The following is a 24,775-nucleotide window of genomic DNA, read 5'->3' as shown; positions in this document are numbered from 1 at the left end:
GTAAGCTTCACATTGGTCGCACTGATCCTTCATTGAAACACGAAATCCAATGTTAAATTCGGTATTGAATATATGCACATAGGTGTCATAATTCGCGGCTGGCAGGTTAGCAGAAGATCGCTCTGAAGAGTAATTTCTGTGCGTTTCTGCAATGGATAAGCCCCCATTGATGAATACTCTTGTTGTGTCAGTTCTGACATAGTGACTCTCAGTATGGTGAATTGAGTTTATGTGATTCCTAACTGACTCCAAGATTTCTGGATCAGTCGTCTGGTGTTTTCCATGTTGTTCCCTTTTGTCCACAGGTACCATCCCAGTCACAGTAGGGATTTGCCTTTCAGTTATTCCAAAAGAGTTTATCAGAAATGTTTTGTGCACACGAATCTTCTGCTCATCTTTCACCAGGTAGAAAACTCGATTCAGCTTTCTACTTCCTTGGGCAGTAATATGACAATATTTGAGAACAAGCGTTTCAATGCATGTGTTTAGAAAACCCCATTGTCTTTGTAAAGATCCCAGTGCCCTGTAATCCGTGAACAGCTGACGTCTTTAGTCTTCTGTTACTTTCTTTGTACAAGAGAGGATACATTTATCAGTACACAGAGCACCCATTTTTCGAGCCTTGACAGTTTTACTCGTACATGATGTATAACTTTCTACGCTGTTTCTCAACGTTTTGCCTTTTACTCTGCCCCAGTTGCTAACATTTCGAATTCTTTTTTTAGACTTTTTAATGGGAGTTTTTTCCTAATGGATGACTGATGTTTCACTTGAATTAGACGATTCATCGCTGCTTGACGGATGATAATTGTCATTTGAGCCAGAGGACAAATCTGAACTGCTATCGGAAGTGCTGCTCAGCGAAGGGGATGTTACTGGCACCCTTTTCAAATAAGATTTGTCTCACTTGCCCTTTCAACCATACACACATTTGAAGCTTCTGTCAATTGTGTTACCTTGGATTTATGTTATGATGATGATGCCTGTGGCTCCACCTTGCTCACTTGCTTGTCTGTTATTTCACAGTGTGGGCTTGATAGTTGTTGCCCTATACTGCTTGCCCGTGCTTGTGGTTCACTTATCAAGGAACAGTTTACTTCCCTTGTCCCTTTGTTACTCTCCGCTAGCCCTTGAAGAGCAAGTCACATAATCTTCTTTGCTCGGTCGCTCATTTTTACTCCTATAAAACGGACATGAAATTGACCTAAATGTATTAAAAAGCCATTTTGTTCACATCAACAATGACGTGAAGAACAGTTATGACAAAAAAGTTATTTAAAAGTTGAAGAAACAATGACGCTGTGAACAATTATCATGCAGAAGTCAGTCAAACATCGGGAAAACAATGACACAATGTACACTTATGTCATTATTGCACCACAAATTGTAGTTGAAATGATTCTCAGTCTGCAGTATTCATAACTTGTGTCCTTCTTTCACTGGATACGCTACTACACGCACCAAACTGAAACACGCAACTGACAATTATGACAATGTTCTTCCCAACCCAAGTCACAACAATTGATATTTCCACAAGGACACAACTACCCTCTAGTGGCTCTATATATAACTACAGTTCCGATGATCTTTCACAGCATGCGTTACCTTTCTCTGAGATGACTGGTGCAATAACCTCGATTTAGTGAATTTTGCAGTTTTGTCATTGTTCTTCCGGAACAACGATATGTGCCAATGTCTTATTAAAGCATTCTGTGAAGTCATTCATCTGTGGCTTGCAGGCAGTTGTCATCTTGTGGATGATATCACATCGTGAAATTACCTCTGATACTAGTCTCAAATGCAAAACTTTTCCACAATTGGAGATCATCACACAGGGTGCTTCATGCTTCAGAATCATGTCTTCTACAAGGAACTTTGCAATTTCATTAGCTTCAGCAGTTGACATAGCTTTAGTGATAGCATAGCAGGTGAAGTGGTCTGTACGTTCTGTTATCTGTAGATTGCCATTTATTGACTTTAGCAACCTCACCAAGGGATCGATTCCAGTTCCATGGAATGGCAGTGCTGCAGCAGGGGTTGGTACCACAGGCCCTATAGGTAACTGCGGAACCTGCTTCTGTTGTTGGCATTCCTAACTGGCTCACATAGTGCCTAATGAATCAATAGTTACTTGGCTAGTGATACCAGCGTCTGATTCTGTTTATGGTCTTTACGAATACCAGGTCACCAAATGTTGGAACATTGTGGAAATACTTCAGGATAGCTGGTCGTAAATGAGCTGGGGTGACAAGCAACCATTTTAGTCCCATTGAATCATAGTTCCTGTTATGCAGTACTCCGTTAATTAATTTGAATTCTTCATTGGTTGGTTCCTCCACCTTCAAGGCTTTTTCTGGTTTTCAGCAGTGCTGTATCTTCCCCCTGTTCAACAGTTATGTCATTTACTACAGTGATGACTGAGATTTCGTCCATACTGCTGTGTTCCACCAAAGGATTCCTTGGAAGGCAGTTAGTGTCCGTGTGTTTGCTTCTGCTTTTGCATACCACTGTGATGTACTTGTGAAGCCTCTGTGGCCATCTCACCAGTTGACCTGACAGATCCTTCAGGCCATTCAGCCAGCACAGAGAATAGTGGTCTGTCACAAAGGTGTATGGTTTGCCAAATAAATGCAGCCAGAACATGTTGATGGCTCAAACAATTGCAAGGCCCTCTTCCTTGGTTGTGGAGTAGTTCATTTCAGACTTGGACAGTGTTCTGGGACCATAAACTACTTCATTTTCAACACGTCTCAATTTTCACTAGGACTGCATTTATCTCATAACTGGTAGTGTTGTTGTGAAGTTCTGTCTTGGAATTCTCATTTTACAGTGCTACAACTGCAGATTATGTTAGTGCTTCTTTAAGGATAAAGAGAGATCTATCTTGCATCTCATTCCAGGAAAATTTGGTGTCTTCATGCAGTAGTTCTTGCAAGGGACTTGCTTTGGTACAGAAGTTTTTAATGGATCGCCAGTAGTACAAGCACATTTTTAGAAAATGTCACTCATCACAAATGTGCTGAACTGTCGGAAGATCTGTGACTGCTCTTTTTTTCTGTGGATCCAGATGGACTCATTCGCCTTTCATCTAATGACGCAAGATTTTTATTTCTTGGGCAGCAAAGAGGCACTTCTTTGGGTTCTAGCAGAGGCCTTCAATCTGAACATACTTAAAGACTTTTGTCAGTTGGCTTAGATGTTCTTCAAATGTTTTGAAAAAATACAGTGTCATCCAGATAACAAAGACACATTATCTGTTTAAGGTATAAAAACGGCTTGTTCATCATATGTTCAAAGGTGGCTGTAGCATTACACAGTCCATAACTTAAAACTCGTAGAGGCCGATAGGAGCTATGAAGGCAGTCTTTTTGTGGTCAGCCTCATTAATCATGATTTGTCAGTAGCCCATATGCTTGTCCACTGTTGAGAAATAGTTTTCTTCTTTCAAACTGTCTAGGGTATCAGCAATGGATAGACATCTCTTTTTTGTGGTTTTGTTCAGCCATCAATAGTTGATGCATAAATGCCATGTGTCATCCTCCTCCTTCACAGGAGAGGTCTAAGGACCCTTCGAAGGTTCAGTGAAGTCATCTTGCAGTGTCTTCTCCCCTTCCTCCTGGCTTATCCATTGTTGAGTTAGTGATTCTGTATATAGCTGCTGGCTAATTTTTGGATGGTTGCCAGTCTTGATACGGTGTTTTACCATGAATATGTCTGTCTTCTCTCCACTTCAGATTTGAAATCATCTGAAAATTGACGCAGAACAGCTGTCACTTGCCAACGCGGTTCCTCAGCTGTGCCAGATACTATTAGCAGTTCGATAGTAGCTTCCTCCTTTTCATTGTCTTAGTGATAGTGGAGCACAAATCTTCATCAATAAGACTAAGCTACTCTTCTTGGACTATTTGGCTGTTCCTACGCGTATACCTTTTGTGATGAGTTGTGGCTGTTAGCGACAAGTTGTGACCCAAACTCTCATTGGCCATCTGCAATGCTTATGATTGTTTCTGGCATGCAGATATTTTTTGTGAACCAGAGTATCTTTTAGGAATGTACAAAAGCTTGACAGTTTAACTGAGCATTTCACTGATAACTGGAACTCATCTAATTGACAAGGGGGATAACATCTTCAGCAACAGACAGCCGCCCAGTGTGTTTTTTGTTATGCGTGTTTGTTGGAATAGCTTCACCAATCTGGAGCTCTGAATTTGTCTGCAAGAAGTCCCATTCTTAATAACATTGTAACTACCTTCTATTAAAATGACAAATTCGAAAGGCGGAGTTCTGTCATTGACAGGTATTTATATACATGTTCCTGTCAGATGGATGTATTTTTGATCCGCAACTTTCAGCACAATTCCTTTCACATCATGGAATATAGCCTTCTTCAGCTGACAATGACAAGTATCCATTGTTGCAGAAACAGAAGCCCTGCATCAACTAGCACCTGGACAAGTTGGCCATCGATGATGCCAATAAAATTTCCTGATGTCTTTGTGACTGTTATCAATGGAGGATTTGCATTTGTGACTGCCTCACCTCCATAGATGGCCGTGTCACTTAATGCTTCTGAAGTCAGTAGCTAGGCGAGCGACTGGTACCTCTGTATGTCAACGGAGAACAACCATGACATTTCAAAAAGTAACCTTGTCCAGGGGAACAGTGATGGCTTTGGTCCCACAGGCCAACTATAATCGTCTGCAGCTGACTGGTGCAAATATAACTGTTGTGATGGTTGACATTTGGCAGTATAGTAGTAATCGAAAACTCACCTCCTTTGTCTGCAGTAGCGTATAACATGTCCAAGACATCCATAGTGGAAACACCCCAGCATGATGTCCTCTGTCTTCCAAATACATGTTCTCCTGTGGGGTGTTATATTTGGTGTAGGAGTTGATTGTACCCGCAGTAGTCGGGTACTGGATTGTGGTTTGATAGCGAAAGTCCAAGTTGTCAAAGTCCGTTCTTCCAGGCACTTTCGTCTGGTGTTGGAGATTGGTGTTTAAGATTGATACACGTCTTCTTCAACATCTATTACTTCCTAACATACCGAGTCCATATTTGTGCCTGCAATATCTTGCTTATTTGGTCCAACAGTTCTGGTTGGCATAAAATGCTGCATCTCTTCTGTGACTACCTGGTGACGAGGGATTGTGATGGTCTTCCGCATATGCCATAGGAACCACATTTCGGAATCGATCATACTTCTTTCTTCCAGTTCCTTTCTGTTGCATTTGCTCAGTACGCTAGCACCAGGTGATGAATTTCTCTGTTGTTGTGGCATCCTTTACCAGAAGAGCTTGGTACATGTCTTCTTCAACTCCTTTCATCATGTGTGAGATTTTGTCAGCTTCTATCATATTTGTATTCAAAATGTGGCATAGGGCCAAAACATTCTGTATGTAGGACTGTGTCGTTTCCTCATGACTTTGTGCCCTATTCTTCAATTGCTCTTCTGCTAAGTAGACCTCCTGATGATTGTTGCCAAACTTTTCTTCAGTTATGTCAGGACTCTATCCCAGCTATTGAGCTTCTCTTTGTTGTTCTCAAACCACTGCTGGGCTGTACCATCCCAGGAAAGCTACACATTTGCTGAACACATCATGTCATCGCACCTGTTGTGTTTGGTGAGTCAGTCAAATCCTTTCAGCCATTTCATCAGGTCCTGACCACATCTCTGTAGAAAACTGACAGATGCCTGTTGTGCAGATGAATTTTTGATGGATTGGAATCTGTCAGTCTCCCCAATATATGGACTGTGGGAATGTTGTACTGCCTGTATTTTGGTTCCTGACCATGTAGATGACCACTTTGACATTGCCTATTTGGAGCCTTGGTGTTGTATATATTTTGAAGTACCGAGCATCTTCAGCAAACAGTATCATGTTGTAATCACTCTCGAATCCAGGGCCGTCAATGAAATACAGCACTTGGCACTGAAAGCACATTTATTATGGACACAAATCTACAACCAGAACAGAACTGAATTCCTGGACAGAGTGTGCAACTGTTTATACAAACATTGATTGCTCCAGAATGCTATTATTTATACCTACATTACAAACATAATATATTTCAAGAACCTTCTAAAAATGACAAGTTCCAAATAACAAATAATAGCTAGTTGTTCGGTTTGAACTGACAACCTGCAGCATGACAGCCAACGACACTAACCACTATGCTACACTACATACATTACAACTTGCCGACGCATGTATTTATCTCTGTAGATTTTAAAAATCTATCAACCATAATATGCTGCTTACAAATATGATTTGAAAAAAATTGGAGTGATGTCAACTATCAGGGCTATTTCAACGCAGCAAACACCAGGTACAGAACAATAAAACATACGAATAGCTTTAAATATCTGAGTGAATGGTCTATAACCAGTGCAGACATAAAGAAGCCTCGAAAGCAAGAACTGGAAAAATGGAAATAGTTTTCCATATTGCGAAAGATTTACAACAGATTGTGCTTTTCAATAAATATTAAAATTCGTCATTACATTTGTCATAAAGTGAGTGTGTGTATATACCCATCAAGGTGTCTTATTCTCTCTGAGAAATTGTTGTTGTTTATAGGTCCACAACCTCTAACTTCAAAGCATTTCTGCTCAATCCAGAGAGGGTTCTTGATTAACTATATATGAAGTACCAGAAATTAGTTATACACTATGTGATCAAAAGTATCCAGACACCTGGCTGATCCCCCTGCAGGTCTGGGGGTTAGAATAGGCCCGAGGTATTCCTGCCTGTCGACCGAGGTGACTAAAAGGAGTGTCATACATTTCGGACTTTATGTGATGGTCCCCTGTAGGGTTTGACCTCCATTCTTCAAAATTTTTCCAAAGAGCGAACCAATTGGGGAAGGATGCCTTACAAGGTGCATCGTGTCCATCATGCATTGAGATCTTTAGCCCACTTTCTCGTCGTCGCATTGCAGTCCTGCCCATTCGCCATCTCTTGGGTGAGGACACCTTCCTGGGTGTGTTTTCCACCATGCACTATGCAGTACTGATTTTTGTGTCAACGATGACCATGGACTTCTTTGCACCTGATATCCAGCATGGTGGATGGTCCGTTGTGGTGGGGCCACCATGTACCCTGTTGGTTGTAGCCCCCTGGCCACACAGCGATTGCTCTGCTGATGCCTGCGCCGTGAACTCCCCACATATGCCAGGGGTAGATGCCCATCCCCCTGGGGCATCAGGACTCCCAGCAATGGCCATCTTGCCAGGTGGCCTTTGCTATGGCCGGGTGGTGCCCGTGGGGAGGGCCCCTGGTCCGAGTGTTGGCATCAGGGGGGATAGTCTATCATCTCTTGCTGGTGGTGAAACACCAGCAGTCTCTAAGCGATCATGAGCTCAGTTCAACGCACAGAAGTATGACGCCAAATCGTTTCCCTCCCTGGCCACACCATGGGAGGAACATCAGGATAAGGATGGCAGTGAATCTTATTCACCCTGGTACCTTGTATGTTCGAGAGCTGATGGGGAATCTTTCGTGACAATGAAGCCTTAGTTTTTTGTTGAGCATTTAGAGGAGAAGTTCGAGGAGGTGGAGGGGGTGTCCAAAATGAGATCTTGGTCGGTCTTGATCAAAACTGTATCCTCCGCCCAGTCATGGGAGTTACTCGCTTGTGACAAGGTGGGGGATGTTTCTGTAACCATCACGCCCCATAAGAGCTTAAATATGGTCCAGGGAATCATATTTCACAGAGACTTTCTTATGCAGTCAGACGATGAGCTGCATGCGAATTTAGAGCGGCGAGGTGTACATTTCGTCAGGCGTGTCGACTGGGGTCCGAAGGATAATCAGGTTGCCACCGGTGCCTTCATCTTGGCCTTTGAGGGTGATACATTGCCCGAGAAGGTCAAGGTGATGGTCTACTGGTGTGATGTGAAGCCCTATATCCCTCCTCCAATGCGGTGCTTTAAGTGCTGGAAGTTCAGCCATATGTCTTGCCGCTGTACTTCCAGCGTCACATGCCGAAATTGCGGACGCGCGTCACATCCCAATACTCCATGTGCCCTGCCTCCCATCTGTGTCAGCTGTGGAAAGCACCATTCGCCTTGCTCACCTGACTGCAAAATTCTTCAGACCAAAAGGAAAATCATGGAGTACAAGACCCTGGACAGACTGACCTACACTGAGGTTAAGAGAAAGTTTGAACGCCTACATCCTGTGCGCATAACATCATCTTACGTCGCCCCTACAACAGTTCTGGCACCACCAGCTCCGCCAAACCAGGTCACCTCTCAGAGCCAGAAGACTACACCTGCCACCTTGATGGTGGGGGGTATTTCCCTCCCTGTTGCTCCTGCACCCCCTACTTCAGGAGCAACACCCCCCAACCATCGGGGACATCCATCCCCACTTCTAAGCTGGAGAAGCGTAAGTCTTCTTTGGCTTCCACTAGGAAGGGGTCCCTTGGGTCACTCCCTTCCCAGGTTTCTTCTTGTGGGAAAGACGACACCCACCAGTGGCTGAAGAGCCCAAAAGCAGCTGGTCGTACGGCTTCACGCTCATCCTCAATCCCGGAGACTGAGCTAGTGAAGTCCTCCCAGCCAGGGAAACCCAAGGAGCAGCGAGAGGAATCCGCCAGACCCTCAGACACAATGGATATAGACTGCTCAGGCAGTAAATCGGTAGCAGCAGGTGACTCTGAAGCGTAAACTGCCTCATTGAATGTTCCATGCCTTCCCAGTCTCATGATGTCATCCTCCAGTGGAATTGCAGCGGTTTTTTCTACCGCCTGGTTGAGCTACTGCAACTGTTAACCTTTACACTTGCTATCTGCATTGCCCTCCAGGAAACCTTGTTCCCAGCAATGTGGAACCCTGCCCTCCATGTCTATAAGGGTTATTACAGGAACCGTAGTGACTACAATGGAGTGTCAGGTGGAGTTTGCGTTTATGTCTGAAACTCGGTCTGTAGTGAACATTTGCCCCTTCAAACCCCTCTTGAAGCTGTGGCTGTCAGAATAAGGATGACGCAGGAAATAATTGTCTGCAATGTATATCTTTCTCCAGATGGTGCAGTACCCCTGAATGTATTAGCTGCACTGATTGATCGACTCCCTAAATCTTTCCTACTTCTGGGAGATTTTAATGCCCATAACCCCTTGTGGGATGGTACCATGCTAACTGGCTGAGGCAGAGATGTCGAAACTTTACTGTCACAATTCGACCTCTACCTCTTAAATACTGGGGACGTAGTTACTCAGCCATTGATTTATTAATTTGCAGCCCAGGACTTCTCCCATCTATCCACTGGAGACCACATGACTACCTGTGTGGTAGTGATCACTTCCCCATCTACCTGTCACTGCCCCAGCGTCAGGCACACAGACGCCTGCTCAGATGGGATTTGAACAAGGCGGACTGGGGAACTTTCACGTCTGCTGTCACCGCTAACGCCCCATTTACAGAGTAGGAGTTCCTCAGTACCCTTGCACATTGCCCCGACCCAGCTGCTGGGCCTGATGGCATCCACAGCCAGATGATTAAACATCTCTCATCTGACAACAAGCGACATCTTCTTGTCATCTTCAACCAGATCTGGTGTGATGGTGTCTTTCCATCGCAGTGGTGGGAGAGCATATCATTCCGGTGCTCAAACCTGGTAAAAACCCGCTTGATGTGGATAACTATCAGCCCATCAGCCTCACCAACGTTCTTTGTAAGCTGCTGGAACGTATGGTATGTCGGCGGTTGGGATGGGTCCTGCAGTCACGTGGTTTGCTGGCTCCATGTCAGGGCGGCTTCTGCCAGGGTCGCTCAACCACTGATAATCTTGTGCCCATCAAGTCTGCCATCTGAACAGCCTTTTCCAGACGGGAACACCTGATTGCTGTCTTTTTTTGACTTACATAAAGCGTAAGACATGACTTGGCAATGTCATATCCTTGCCACAATGTATGAGTGGGGTCTTCAGGGACCACTCCCAGTTTTTATCCAAAACTTCCTGTTGCTCCGTACTTTCCGTGTCCAAGTTGGTGACTCTCATAATTCCATCCATATCCAGGAGAATAGAGTCCCACGGGGCTCTGTATTGAGTGCCTCTCTATTTTTAGTGACTATTAATGGTCTAGCAGCAGCTGTTGAGCTCAGTGCCCTTCATTGCCTGAGCAACACCAATTGGGGTGCAGATCGCTGTATGCTGCTGCAGCTCCACAGAGCCCTTGTCTAATCCCGAATTGAGTACGGGAGTGTGGTTTATGGTTCGGCAGCACCTTCAGAATTGCATTTACTCTACCCTGTGCACCACTGTGTGGTTCGATTAGTGACAGGAGCTTTTAGGATGACTCCGATAAACAGCGTACAGGTGGAGGCTGGTGTCCCTCCACTGCAGATCAGACATGCATAACTGCTCGCCAGTTACGCAGCACACATTCATAGTTCCCCTGAGCATCCGAATTACCATCTCCTTTTCCCGCCCGCAGAAGTCCGTCTCCCGCATCGGCAGCCCAGATCGGGGCTAATGATTGCAGTTTGCTTGTGGTCCCTTCTCTCCGAACTGGAGTCATTCCCTCTACCACCTCTACTTGCGGTCCGTTCACGTACGCCTCCATGGTGTATGCCTCGGCCGCAGCTTCGTCTGGACCTTTTACATGGCCCTAAGGACTCTGTTAACCCCGCCGCTCTCCACTGTCACTTCCTCTCGATTCTTGACATGTTCCAGGGCTCTGAAGTGGTTTACACTGACGGTTCAGTGGCTGATGGTCACATAGGCTTCGCATATGTTCATGGAGTACATATTGAGCAGCACTCCTTGCCATTTGGCTGCAGTGTTTTCACTGCAGAGCTGGCGGCCATATCTCGTGCTCTTGAGTACATCCACTCTTGCCCTGGCGAGTCATTTCTCCTGCGTACTGACTCATTGAGCAGCCTAAAAGCTATCAACCAGTGCTACCCTTGCCACCCTCTGGTAGTGTCCATTCAGGAGTCCATCTATGCCCTAGAACAGTCCCGCCATTCCGTGGTGTTTGTGTGGACCCCAGGAAACGTCGGAATCCCCGGCAATGAACTTGCCGACAGGCGACACAGAAACTGCTTCTGGATATAGGCATCTCCGAAGCTGACCTGCATTCTGTCTTACACTGCAGGATTTTCCGGCTTTGGGAGACATAATGGCATAACAGCACACACAACAAACTGTGTGTCATTAAGGAGACTATGAATGTGTGGAACTCTTCCATGAAGGCCTCTCACAGGGAATCAGTTGTCCTCTGCCAGCTCCGCATTGGCCATATGTGGCTAACACATGGTTACCTACTCCGTCGCGAGGACCCACCTCAGTGTCGCTCTGGCTCCCAAATGACAGTCGTCCACCTCTTGCTGGACTGCCCACTTTTAGCCGCTCTGCGGCAGACTTCTAACTTTCCCGGCATCCTGCCTTCGGTGTTGGGCGACAATGCCTCCACCGCAGCTTCAGTTTTACGTTTTATCCGTGAGAGTGGGTTTTATACTTCTATGTAGGTTTTAGCGCATGTCCTTAGTCCTTCCGTGTCCTCCGCCCTGGTGCTTTTAGGTTGGAGGTTTTAAAGTGTTGCAGAGTGACTGGCTTTCCCTTTTTATTTTCGTGGTTCTCCAGTCACTGTAATCTGCTTTCATGTTTTACTCCCTTCTGTTTCTAGTATCTCTCTGTTGTTTTCTTGTCCTCTTTCGTTCCTTTTAGTATTCGTTGCCTTCCCTTCATTCTTAGTGGCTTTTCCTTTCTTTCCGTTTTGTGTTACATGTTTCGTCCGTTTTATTCTCACCATTGTGGCATTGTTTTATTAGGAACAAGGAACCGATGACCTCATAGTTTGGTCCCTTCTCCCACCTTTAAACCAACCAACCAACCAACTAACACCTGGCTGAAAATGACTTAAAAGATCGTTGTGCCCTCCACCGGTACTGCTAAAATTCAGTGTGGTGTTGGCTCACCCTTAGCCTTGATGACAACTTCCACTCTTGCAGACATACATTCAATCAGGTGCTGGAAGGTTTCTTGGGGAATGGCAGCCCATTCTTCATGGAGTGCTGCACTGAGGAGAGGTATCGATGTTGGTCGGTGAAGCCTAGCACGAAGTCAGTGTTCCAAAACATCTCAAAGGTGTACTGCCATTGGATCGCCACATTGTGTACCATGATTCGTCACACCACCCAGTGTTTTTCCACTGTTCAATTGTCCAATGTTTACACTCCTTACACCAAGTGATGTGTCATTTGGCATGATGTGTGGCTTAGAAGCATCCGTTTGACCATGAAATCCAAGTTTCCCCACCTCCCGCCTAACTGTCATAGTACTTGCAGTTGATCCTGATGCAGTTTGGAATTCCCGTGTAATGTCTGCCTATTGCACATTACGACCCTCTTCAACTGTTGGCAGTCTCCACCAGTCAAGAGACGAGGTCGGCTTGTATACTTTTGTGCTGTATGTGTCCCTTCACGTTTCCTCTTCACTATCACATCAGAACCGGTGGAGCTATGGATGTTGAGCAACATGGAAATCTCGCATCCAGACATATGACAAAAGTGACACCGTGTCACCTGACCACGTTCGAAGTCCATGAGTTCCGTGGAGCACACCATTCTGCTCTCTCTCACCATGTCTAATGACTACTGAGGTCACTGGTATGGAGCACCTGGCAGTAGGTGGCAGCACAATGCACCAATCCATTGTTAACAATATCAGCTTATTTCCAAATATAAGCAGCTTTAGCTCAGTTAATACTCTGTGATGAAACAAGCTGGGATATTTTTACTTCCCTTCTTGTTTTGCCATATGCCTCCTTAAATTCGATTTTCACTTTTAACTAATTACCATTAACATACACGAATATTATCTGCATTTTCATGAAAGAGAAAGGTTGGCCCTCAGTTTTAAAGAATATAACATCAGATCTAATTTTGTGCTTAGTTCTAGGTATGTAATTGATTGTTTAATTTATTTCGGTTATGCCTAGTTGGTATCTTTTGCTATAGGGAGAAATCAGTTATTTTTTCGTAACTTAAATGCTATTATTGATATATAAACAAGTATAAAGTCTATAATAATTATAAACATTTGGAGGAACAACTAATAGTATTCTTAAAGGATTTATTTGGCTCTATTCGAAAACATGTTAGCAAAGACAACCCTGAATTAAGTCCAAAGAAATTAACAGTTTTGTCAAAAGTATTGTTTGCGTAACGATATATGTTAATTTCATCATTTAAATAAATAATTTGGCCTAAACCCTGTAGTAGAAGAAACTGTTAAAAGGAATGAATTTTTCGATGTATTCAGTTAATTTAATGAGTTAAGTTTTAATTGTAATTTCTGTAAATTTAACTTTGAACAATGTGTAGTTTCAGTACCTATTATTGTGAGCATATATAAGGGCCCGATTTTTGGTCCTGAAACAGTCAGCCTACGTCCGAGTTTCAGACGAGAAACCTGTGTTGGTTAGGTCAACAACAATGTATCAACGTAACTTTAAAATAAGTGTAACACAATTGGGCCGTGTGTTAAAACAATAACAGTGTCTGTTTCTATAAGTACATTTTTATTCTTCCAGAAATGTGAACTATGTTGCTAGACATTGACTGCTCGTATACGTTCAACCGGAAACTATAGTAGCAGTATGTGGATGTTTGCCCGCAACCTATTAATGAGACTTATCGAAAGTTAAACAATAGTGCACTGGCTGTGTAACTGTGTATTATTGGGGGGGTTGTGAACAGTGAAACGTAGATGTGCACCTGTCGGCTACATCATTTAAAGTAGTCAGTGTTGTACTTCCACACCCCATGTTTCAGCCAGTGTAGCAACGCAGTAAGTCGACACCGAGGACAATCAACGAAGAAGTAAAGAAGGAAAATCATCACATTTTTGCCCCGACTTGAGCACTATTGTATCTGGGCACAATAAACTAGAACTCACGAAATTTGACAGTGAAGTGTGAAATCGGGCGGTTTGCAGTGATTTAAATGGATGAGATGCAACCAATCAGTGCTGGGGTTTCGTGCCCACAGTAGGACAGCAGCCAATCAGCAAGGAGGTCCAATGGCAGCAGCCATTGAGTACAGGAGCAGCCAAGCACCACACAGGTGGACACAGCTGACTGGAAATAAACAAGACGCCTCACCAACAGAATTACAACATGCAGACGACAAATCAAGATGACAACCGCAGAGCAGCAGCAGATGAGTGATTAAAAACAAGGTAATTCATTGCAAAAGCTGTTCCATATTAAGTGATACATAATGAGTGGCCTTAACGAACAAGACAGAGTGACCGAGAACAACGCTGTAGAGGTTAAGTTTTTAAGTGAACAGAAAGTCATAAGTGGGACTGGTTCTGTAGATGGTAGTAGTTGTAAATCAGACATGAATGCAACTTTGGAGGATGGGGACGAAAGTCCGTAAAGAACCAAATGAACGAAAACAGTACTGAAGTGGATGAGGGCGTTAAGGTTAAGGAGGAGGAATCTAGTAGCCTAAGTCAGCAGGAGGAAAAGTGTATATCAGACGGAAAAGTGGAAGCGATGTTAAGGCAAATTATGAGTTTGAATAGTATGAAAATTAGTTTGAAAGAAGGCATTAGGAGGTGGGGAAATAGTATGAAGAAAGTAGTACATAATACTAATAAGAAATTTACATTGAGTAGTAATTGTGTAGAAGAGAGACAGAAACTTAGTGATGACAATAGTAGGAAGGTGGAGGTTTCTGAAAAACAGTGTGTTGAAAATAGGGTTAAACTTGAGAACCAAATCAGTCAGAGTAAAAATTATTTTGAAACGGATGTAGAAACTAAATGTGGAGTAGTGGTCTAGGAAAAACTGTTAAAAGTAAATGTAGAAACTAAGTGTGCAGTAGTGATCCAGGAAAATCTGTTAAAAGTGAATGTAGATTCAAAACTGAGAAAAAGCTGTAAGAAGTACAGAATCTAAAGCATAGAGAAAGTGACAGTGGGTCAGATAATCATTTTGGTAAGCAGGATGATAGTTTTTCCAGGGAAAAGATTGAGGATTTGTTGTATGAACAAGATCCCATGGTAAGTAAAAAGGAAGTGTGTCAACCTGTAATAACAGCAAGTGTACAAGGTGTACATGTTAAGTGTTTACTGGACAGTGGTAGTGATTTGAATGACATTTCACAGGCATTTTTTGAATCTATTAAGAACACAGAGGGCATAGTAGTGATGCATGTTTATGGAATAAAAATTATTGGTGCTACTGGTAAGCTATCAAAGAGTGTGAAACAATAGGTACTACACTACTGGCCATTGAAACTGCTACACCAAGAAGAAATGCAGATGATAAAACGGGTATTCATTGGACAAATATATTATACTAGAACTGACATGTGATTACATTTTCACGCAATTTGGGTGCTTGGATCCTGAGAAATCAGTACCCAAAACGACTGCCTCTCGCCATAATAACAGCCTTGATACGCCTGGGCATTGAATCAAACAGAGCTTGGACGGCGTGTACAGGTACAGCTGCCCATGCAGCTTCAACAGGATACCACAGTTCATCAAGAGTAGTGACTGATGTATTGTGATGAGCCAGTTTGGTGAGAGATCTGGAGAATGTGCTGGCCAGGGCCGCAGTCGAACATTTTCTGTATCCAGAAAGGCCCATACAGCACCTGCAACATGCGGTCATGCATTATCCTGCTGAAATGTAAGTTTTCGCAGGGATCGAATGAAGGGTAGAGCCACGGGTCGTAACACATCTGAAATGTAATGTCCTCTGTTCAAAGTGCTGTCAATGCAAACAATAGGTGACAGAGACATGTAACCAATGGCACCCCATACCATCACGCCGGGTGGTACACCAGTATGGCAATGACGAATACACACTTCCAATGTGCATTCACCGCGATGTCGCCAAACACGGATGCGAACATCATGATGCTGTAAACAGAACCTGGATTCATCCTAAAAAATGACGTTTTGCCATTCGTGCACCCAGATTTGTCGTTGAGTACACCATCGCAGGCACTCCTGTCTTTGATGCAGCGTCAAGGGTAACTGCAGCCATGGTCTACGAGCTGATAGTCCATGCTGCTGCAAACGTCGTTGTACTGTTCGTGCAGATGGTTGTTGTCTTGCAAACGTCATCCCCATCTGTTGACTCAGGGATCGAGACGTGGCTGCACGATCCATTACAGCCATGCGGATAAGATGCCTGTTATCTTGACTGCTAGTGATATGAGGCAATTGGGATCCAGCACGGCATTCCCTATTACTCTCCTGAACCCACCGATTTCATATTGTGCTAACAGTCATTGGATCTCAACCAACGCGAGCAGTAACGTCGCGATACGATAAACTGCAATCACAATAGGCTATAATCCGACCTTTATCAAACTCGGAAACGTGATGGTATGCATTTCTCCTCCTTACACGAGGCATCACAACAACGTTTCACCAAGCAACGCCGGTCAACTGCTGTTTGTGTATGAGAAATTGGTTGGAAACTTCCCTCATGTCAGCACATTGTAGGTGTCGCCACTAGCGCCAACCTTGTGTGAATGCTCTGAAAAGCTAATCATTTGCATATTACAGCATCTTCTTCCTGTTGGTTAAATTTCGCATCTGTAGTACCCCATCTTCATGGTGTAGCAATTTTAATGGGCACTAGTGTATTAACTGTGGAATTGGCAGGACAGTTGTTGGAGTGCAATTTCTTGGTGATTCAAAATCTCAGCATTGATGTAATATTTGGGACTAATTTCTTGTTCAGTTAAGAAGTAGGGGGGTCAACATTCTATATTGGATTCATTATGTGGCGATAATGCTTACCCCAGCCATCTATCTCATTCTTCATGTTTCCTGAGGCAGTCAAACTCTTCTCCTATCCTACCTGTAGTTTATAAGTGACTCAGAAACATTCTTTCTTTTACTGTTACGTGATTTAGTACAGCAGCATACTTTAGTATTGAAATATGTGAGAAAAAGTTTCTCCAGTATTTTGTGTGTGTGATCTCACACACAGATGTTAAGTACCATAGTCCTTAGAGGCATTTTTTTGCTACCATGATTAAAGAATTTGTGTCAAACAAAGAGATAAGGTAAACAGAAAGTGAAAGATGTCCGTACATGTGAAGGAGAAGGTGCAGGTTATCGAAAAACTATAATTTACATCTGAAGTAATCAGATCATGTGTGAAGTTAGTATGATTTGGTGCAGCAGCAGAGGCAACATGCAGTAAAAAAAAAATCTTGAATACTAGATCTTAATATTAATTGTGATGTAATAGAAGTGTTTGTGTTCAGTGTAATCAGTATATGGAGATAACTATCTACCTATAGAAGTGTGTCCTGGTACAGCCTTTTCTATCATTAAGGAATTACACCTTTAAACATAGTTGCCTGGAGTAATGTATGTGGAAAGAATAAGCAAGGTTTGTATGCATATCACCCTTCATGCTAGAATCTCGAGAAAATTGATGGAATACAGTAAAATAATAGCTTTTCTGAGTAATAATTTTGTCTGATCAGTAAGGAGAGTTAAGTTTGCCTTAGCATAAGGATCTGCTACTGTGGAGCGTTTTTCAGTAGAGTCAATTTTGTGTTAGATAAGCAGAGCAGGTGTTTATTTATTAGTTAATGAAGAAATAATGAAATAATAAAATAGTGAATAATTTTAAGGACGTAATGGTTAGGGAGCCTGTCTCTGCAGTAGGGATATATTTTGAGAATGCACTCCACTAGTTAACGAGGTAAGAAAGGTAAGTAAAATAATAGAGCTGACAGGCTTGTTTGAGTAATGAAAAAGATAACTGTATGCGAACAAATGTGGTGTAACTGTATTGATGATCTAATTGTGAATTAGGCAACATTGAGTACTGTGTATATTGTGCAATTCATGACGGTGCAGCTGGGAATGAGAGCTTAACATTAAGAGCAATATTTTTGTGAGGTACAAGTCATATAATGCCGCATTATTGGATCTATAGGTTATCTGAAAACTTCTATTTGTGTTCTGAGGAATTATGAGCTTAAAGTGGTAATACTGGAATGAAGAACAATAAGTTTGCTGATTAACTGATAACTGTGGTGCTAGACTGATGTGAATATTTCTGATAGGTCAACTATTTGGTAACATTTTGTGGTTTTGTGAGGATATAATTTTGTGGTTGAATGAGACTAGTACTCAGACCTGAAATTATTGAATCAATTAACGTAGAGGAAGGTATCAGTGATCATAAGGCTTTGACAGCATCTATGATGACGGGTTCTACAAGGAGTGTTAAGAAAGGTAGGAAGGTATATTTGCTCAGCAGTGGTGACAGGAAAGAAATTTCAGAATATCTCAGCAGTCAGCATCAAATATTTGGTGTACGAGGACGAAGATGTGGAGAACAAATGGGAAAAATTCAAAATATGCAAGTATGTTTTGAGTAAGGTTTTAAGGGATGGGAAAGATTCACCATGGTTTAATATCCATGTAAGAAAAGTGCTACATAAACTAAGAGCACTTCATCTCAGATTCAAAAGAAGTTAAAACCTAGCTGACAAACAAAAGCTGACTGAGTGTAAGGAGAGCAATGAGAGAAGCGTTCAATGATTTCGAAAGCAAAACGTTGTCAACCGATCTGAGTAAAAACCCTAAGAGATTTTGGTCATATGTAAAATTAGTAAGTGGGTCAAAATCATTTATTCATTCTCTCAGTGATCAGACCGGCGCCGAAATGGAAGATAACAGAGAGAAGGCTGAAATACTGAATTTGGTCTTCCGAAGTTATTCCACTGCAGATCATTGTAACACTGTCCCTCCTTTCAATTTTCGTGCGAACGTCAAAATGGCAGATATTTTGATAACTGATCATGGAATTGAAAAGCAGCTACAATCGCTTAGTAGTGGAAAGGCTTCTTGACCAGATGAGATACCTATAAGATTCTATAAAGACTGTACTAAAGAACTTATTCCCCCTGTAGCAGTAATTTATCGTAGATTGCCTGAACAATGAAAGGTACCTAATGACTGGAAAAAAGCGCAGGTCATTCTTCTTTTTAAGAAAGGCCGTAAGACAGATCCACACAATTATAGACCTATATCATTGACATCAATCTGTTGTAGAATTATGGAACATGTTTTATGCTCAAGAATTATGACGTTCTTGGGAAATGGACAGCTCCTCTATAAAAATCATCATGGATTTTGCAAACAGAGAGCCTGCGAAACTCAGCTCACTCTGTTCCTCCATGAGATCCACAGCGCAGGACAATGGCGCTCAGGCTGATGCCATGTTCCTTGATTTCAGTAAGGCATTTGACACTGTCCCACATTTCCGTTTAATGAAAAGAATATGAGCTTGCGGAGTAACAGAGCAGACCTGTGATTGGATTCAAGACTTTCTTGCAGATAGAACTCAACGCATCACTCTTAACGGAACTAAATCGACAGATGTAAAGTTAATATCCAGAGTACCACAGGAAAGTGTATAGGACCATTGCTGTTCACAGTATGTATCTGAATGATCTAGTAGAAAACGTCGGATGCTCTTTAAGGTTATTCGCAGATGATGCAGTTGTTTACACCAAAGTAGCAACGCCAGAAGATAGTAAGAATTTGCAAAACGACCTGCAGAGAATTGATTAATGGTGCAGACTCTGGCAGTTGACTCTGAATCTAAATAAATGTAACATATTGTGCATAGATAGGAAAAGAAATTCACCACTGTACAGCCACACTATTGATGACAAACAGCTGGAGACAGCATCTGCCGTAAAATATCTAGGCGTAACTACCCAGAGTGACCTTAAGTGGAATGATCATATAAAACATATAGTGGAAAAAGCAGACACAAGACTCAGATTCATCGGAAGAATCTTAAGGAAATGTAACTCATCCATGAAAGAGGTGGCTTATAAGGCACTTGTTCATCCAATTCTTGAGTATTGTTCATCTGTCTGGAATCCCTATCAGGTAGGACTGATAGAGGAGCTAGAGAAGATCCAACAAAGAGCAGCATGTTTCATCATGGGATTGTTTAGCTGGCGAGAGAGTGTAATGGAGATACTATTGAAATTTCGGGACAGCACTTTTCAGGAGTAGTCCAGACAACATATTACTTCCCCCCACATACATCTCACGTATTGACCACGAGGAGAAAATTCAAGAAATTAGAGCCAATACAGAGGCTTACACACAATCATTCTTCCCACGTACTATTTGCGAGTGGAACAGGATTGGAGGGATCAGATAGTGGTACCGATGGTACCCTGCACCACACACCATTAGGTGGCTTGCGGAGTATGATGTGGATGTAGATCTGCCAATAATAAAAAATCAGTTTTTCGATGCAAATTATGTTATTCTTTCAGCTTTTTAATGTTAAATTTTTCCCAGACTGATTTATCATTTTCATAATCTTCTTCATGTACATCATATTCATTTAGTTTGCTGTAAATTGCTTTTAGGTGGAAGCCGAGTTTCTTCAAATCTTTTCCAATTATCTATGAAATCATACACTCCTTTTCTTTCAACTAGATTTCATTTACCTTCTGGAAGGAAGTTTATAATATGCTTTATATGATTTCTCTTCAGATGTGGTGATAACTGAGCTTAAGAATCCACAATTACCCCTCAGGAGGCTCACAACTCCTTTGTGACTATGTGGTTGGTCAACACCAGGCCCCCAGCACTTGTAGTGCCACTTCCTTTTCTGTGCTGCAAGCCTACCCTTCTGCTATTCTTTCCCCCCCCCCCCCCCCCCCCCCCTCTACCTTTCCATTGGATGGTCTTCTTGGTGCTGGCCATGCTTGTATTTGGTTTATGATTTTAGGCATTTGTTTTTTGTTCTCTATGGCACTTCATACACCTTTTCATCCCAAACTACATGGTCTCTATGAAAATTGACTAGATTTGGGTTCTAGTTTATAATAATCAGCTCAGGACAGTCTAATGTCTGAACAGTCACAGGGAGAGTACCAGATTACTGGGAACCTCTGCAGTTTTTAACCAAGGCCCACTGCAGCAAGGAGGTGACAAAAGTCATGGGATAGCAATATGGACATATACAGATGGTGGTAATATCGCATACACAAGGTATAAAAGGACAGTGCACTGGCAAAGCTGACATTTGTACTCAGGTGATCATGTGATTATGGCCGCACAATGGTAATTAGCAGACTAATGCAGAATGGTAGTTGGAGGTAGATGCGTAGAACATTCCCTTTCAGAAATCGTTAGGGAATTCAAAACTCTGAGAGCCACTGTGTCAAGAGTGTGCCAAGAATACAAAATTTCAGACATTACCAGTCACCATGGACAACGCTGTGCTCAACAGCCTTCACTTAACGACCAAGAGGAGTGACATTTGCATAGAGTTGTTAGTACTAAGAGAGAAGCAACACTGTGTAAAATAGCCACAGAAATCAGTATGGAACGTATCTGCTAGGACAGTGCTGCAAAGTTTGGTGTTAATGGGCTATGATAACAGACAACTTATATGAGTTCCTTTGCTGACAACATGAGATCACCTGCAGTACTTCTCCTGCTCTCATGGCCATATTGGTTGGACCCTAGTTGACTGGAAAACCATGATCTGTCAGGTGAGTCCTGATTTCAGCTGGTAAGAGTTAATGTTAGGGACCAAGTGTTGTGGAGACCCCACAGAACTGTGGATGCATGTTGTCAACAAGGTACTCTGCAAGCTGGTGATGGATCTTTAATAGTGTGGGTTGTGTTTACATGGAATGGAGTGGGTCCTCTGGCCCAATTGAACCAATCATTGATTGGATATGTTTATGTTCAGGTTCTTTGAGACCATTTGCAACCATTCATGGTCTTCATGTTCCCAAAAGACGATGGAATTTTTATGGAGGACAATGCACCACGTCACCAGACCACAGTTGTTGGCGATTGGTTTCAAGAACATTCTGGGCAGTTCAAACAAATAGTCTGGCCACCCACCAAACATTTATGGGACATAATGTCAAGTTGCTGCACTAAACTGGGCAAAATGAGGTTCAGCACAATATTAGGCAGTATCCCATAACTTTTGTCACCTCATTGTAGTATGGACTAATCTGCCATTAAGGTACAGATTTGTCGCAATATTGCACTCTAAACAAATCATACTGACTGACAGTATGACCAGTGGCTGATCCGACTTTTAAGTTTTATCAGTATTATGCTCCAGTACTTGTCCCCTCGAGAACCCAAATAGCATTCGTATTGAAACTTTGTGACAGAAGTCCACTATCTCTTGTAGCTCAAACCCTTTTATAAATCATTTTATATACACATTTAAATCGTCATTGTTGTTGGAGCCAGCAGTATTTCAACTTTCCCTCTCTCTAGATGAAGTTTATCATTTACCTCAGTGACATTAGCTATGCTGTTGTATGTTTCAAGACTGATGAATGCTATACTCCACTTCCCCTTGCTCAGATCTGCTGGAGGAAAGTAGTTTGCTTTTAATTCAGACATACATTCTTTCAGAGTTAGACTGAACGACATTGCATCTCAACTTTAAACAATACAGTTATGTGCATACTATGCATACTATTTGTATTTATGCAAGTGTCAGGAGAAACATTAGGCAGAAATGCACACAGAGGAATGAACTGAAGTCTTTGTAGCATCAAAAATTGTACACCACCTGCTTTCTGTCGGTGAAGTAACAACACATTTCTTCAGGCGGCCTAAAATCGCAAAATGAGTCAAAGTAGTGGATGGTATTCCATTTTCTTAAAACATGTAGAACCCAGTGAGTTCCATATCCCCCCCAACATCTAAACTGACAATCCCACGTTCTTTGAATTTCCACAATGCTTCATGTACTGTATTCCGTACAAACGCACCACAAAATCGAGATTTTGAGTTTTCTGACTAATTTAAGCAGATCTAAGGTTGTAAGCGGTATGTCCAGTAGTATTGCTATGAGCTATTTGTTTATGTACAATCCAAGCCCTTTTCTGTGTGGTTTTAAATTTAGGGCTTTACCAATAGCAGTGGCCTCCGTAGAAATAGTATGTCTTTGAACTTCAGGCACTCTTGACCGACTGAGTTTGCATGTGTTGCCGTACTGACTACCAATGCAGCAATATGTTGTTCTAAACCAGTATCCTTTCTTAATCACATCTGCCTAATCTTATCAGCTAATACAGGGTGAGGCATAATAAAGAGTGATTTTTAAAAGGCTGTTAAGTAAAAATATTTCGCTAAAATGTTGTTTATTTCATTATCTTAAAATACATGGAAAAGCATTTTTTGCAATAGTAAAACATCAGTTAATTTTTTGAATATAAATACGGTAAGATGGCATCTGTTTAGATGCACACATTCCTCCACCTGGACCTCAAAGTGACTCATCACATTGTACAGCATTGCCACTGGGATTTGAATGATTTCTTGTCAGATTCGCTCTTTCAGGGCTTCAATTGTTCAAGGATGGTTATCTTGGTAAACTTTGCGTTTGAGATAACCCCACAAGAAAAAGTCACATGTTGTGAGGTATAGTGAAGAGAGGGCCATGCAACATTACAGTTTCGAGAGATCAGATGATTTGGAAACAAACGACGTACAACATTCATGCTTTTTCGAGCAATGTGGGAGGTTGCTCTGTCCTGCTGGAAGAATGTCTCATTGTTCACTTTGTAGTGTGCAAGTTGTGGAGTAAAAATGTTTTCCGACATGTCTGGGTATCTCTGAGAAGTCACTGTTACAGCACTGCCAAGACTATGTTAAAAAAAAGTATGGCCCTATGATTCCTAATGAAGAAATTATGCACCACACAGTAACTTTTGGAGAGTGCAATGGTTGCTGATGCAGTTCTGTAGGATTAATGTCACTCCAAAATCAAAACTTATGCTTGTTCACATAAGTGGAGAGGGAAGTGAGCATCACTTATCCACAAACAGTTTGTAATGTCCTCGTCTTGCTTAATCATGTCCAAAAATTCTAAGCAGAACCGGTTTGGCTCACATAATCTGATTCCTTAAGGGCCTGAAACATTTCGATTTTGTCGGGATGAAAGTGCAAATCTTTGTGTAAAATTCTTCTTACCATTCTGTTTGAAATCCCAAGCGCAATAGGGGCTTCTCTCAATGACAACTCTTACAGGTTCAATGTTTTCAGGTTTGCACAAAGTTTTTGGTCTCCCAGTTTCCTTCTTTTTCATTGATGCCGTCTCCTCAAAGTTCTCAACCCACTTTTTAGTCGTACAGGCAGATGGCACTAGCCGATTCCAATTAATGTTGAAGTGGTTGTGCAAATGCATGATGTGCTAGCTGGTACAAACTACTGTTTTGATAAAATGCTTTGACAGTGTATGCATGATGCTGTGGGTCCAGCGCTCCATTATGACTGCTATTTTGCGCCAAACATAACTGACACTATCCCCTCCGCCTCTCTCCGATGCAGCTTGATTTGCGTGATTTTTAAAATCGCTTGATATTATGCCTTACCCTTTTGTCTGCAATGTGACGATCTTTATTTGTAGTGTAAGCAATGTTGTGCTCCTTGCATGCATCGTCTAAGATTTTAATTCCATTGTCACCACAAGCTAGGCACTGTTTCAAATTCATTCGTGGCCCGCAAAAATTGTATCCAGTGATATGAAATTCAAATGGTAGATTCTTGAGACCACCACCTTCAACTCTATTGATACATTTCTTAGCTCTCATGTCATGCTACACATGGTTTCAAGTCTGTATTTCTTATTATATAGCAAATTGCAAGCATTGCTGAGCCATTTCACCTGTGCCCTGTTCCCTCAACAATGATTTGCTCTATGAGTAACACATTCAGTTCAGAGTTTTTCTGTAATTAATCAGAGTAGA

The sequence above is a fragment of the Schistocerca americana genome, chromosome X (assembly GCF_021461395.2).
Source record: "Schistocerca americana isolate TAMUIC-IGC-003095 chromosome X, iqSchAmer2.1, whole genome shotgun sequence".
NCBI lineage: Eukaryota > Metazoa > Arthropoda > Insecta > Orthoptera > Acrididae > Schistocerca > Schistocerca americana.
The sequence above is the reverse complement of the archived record's forward strand: the minus strand, read 5'-3'. Positions refer to the sequence as shown.